This window comes from Frankliniella occidentalis, unplaced genomic scaffold (assembly GCF_000697945.3).
Source record: "Frankliniella occidentalis isolate FOCC.00 unplaced genomic scaffold, Focc_3.1 Scaffold59, whole genome shotgun sequence".
Classification (NCBI taxonomy): domain Eukaryota; kingdom Metazoa; phylum Arthropoda; class Insecta; order Thysanoptera; family Thripidae; genus Frankliniella; species Frankliniella occidentalis.
The window spans coordinates 752,093-753,295 of record NW_026267189.1 but is presented as its reverse complement, the minus strand read 5'-3'; the positions used below and the strand labels follow the sequence as shown (position 1 = coordinate 753,295).

Here is a 1,203-nt window from a genome sequence, read left to right as displayed (position 1 = left end):
AGAGAGAGAGAGAGAGAGAGAGAGAGAGAGAGAGAGAGAGTGCTGCGCCGTTGCGCCCCGAGTGCAGAGGTGGCCCGCTGGCCCGCACCCTGCCACGCTCCGCCGTGCTGCAGCCGCCACGGCTAGGCCCTCTTTCTCTCCCTTCTTGAGCGCGCGCTGCACTCTGGACTCTTTCCATTTTACGGTCGGACCCGACTCACTGGCTGCTGGACCCTCGACGGACGCACAGAAACACACTCACTCACTCCGCCGCAGAGCACGCGGAGCTTATCTACCTGAACGTTCTAAACTTTTTGCCTGAATATCCGACCGGTAACTACTAAAGTTTTGTGCTGTTGTAATATTAGCGAGAAATTCTCGAATATTACTAAACGTTCTTACTATTTAATGACGGTGCTAAAATAACTTTTGTTATTCTAAATAATTTCTTCACAATATTCAACAGCACAAAATTAAAGTAGTTACCCGGCAAATTTTCTAGTAAAAAGTTTTGAGTGGAGGCCTTCCGCCTAGCCAAGCCATCATCAGCACCTTTGGGCAGCACCACCCCAGACCCTGCTGACCGGACCACTTACAGCCACACCTGGAAGGCAGGACAGAGCGGCTCCTCTGCAAATTAGCGCAGAATTGTATAAAATGTTTAGATTAACCCGGAATGGAATTTGAGAACGAATGCAGTGTGTGAAGTTTCTTACAAAAACTTGCTCTATGTAGACTATTGATATTGGTCGTAATAATACATATCAATTCTTCGCATTACGAAGAGGCATGATTGTAATGGAAACAATGTTCTTTTCGTCTCGTTCTTCGTAAAGAAACTGGGCTGGGCTGTTCGTAGTATTAACATAAAGAAAAAGGTTCTTCAGATCCTTCGTAGGTTACGGCCCGAAATCTTCTTGGAGAGCTCTCTCTCTCTCTCTCTCCTCATCGTAAGGAACTACGAGTCTGCCGATCAACTGTTTTACGATCAGATGTTTGCTCCCCTTCCTTGATTGGCTGCTCAGTTTCGTTTCTATGTCTACAGCCAAAGACAAAGATCGAACCAAGGACTGATTTTCTCCAGGGCGGACGACGGTATGTAATGTTTCTGCGAGGCTTGCCGGCCCACCGGCCATGGGGAGGGTGGGAGAGAGAAGGGGGTTGCAATCCGTTGCACACGCAGTACAACAGCCCTCATCACTGACGGGCACAGGGGAGGGGGGG

The 1,203-nt window shown here is 48.8% G+C and overlaps 1 protein-coding gene across 5 annotated transcripts in view; it reads right to left on the bottom strand.

Annotated features, from left to right (window-relative positions):
- Positions 1-1,203, bottom strand: part of LOC113216731 (protein doublesex) — a 166,377-nt gene that overhangs the window by 59,036 nt on the left and 106,138 nt on the right. The window lies entirely within an intron of this gene.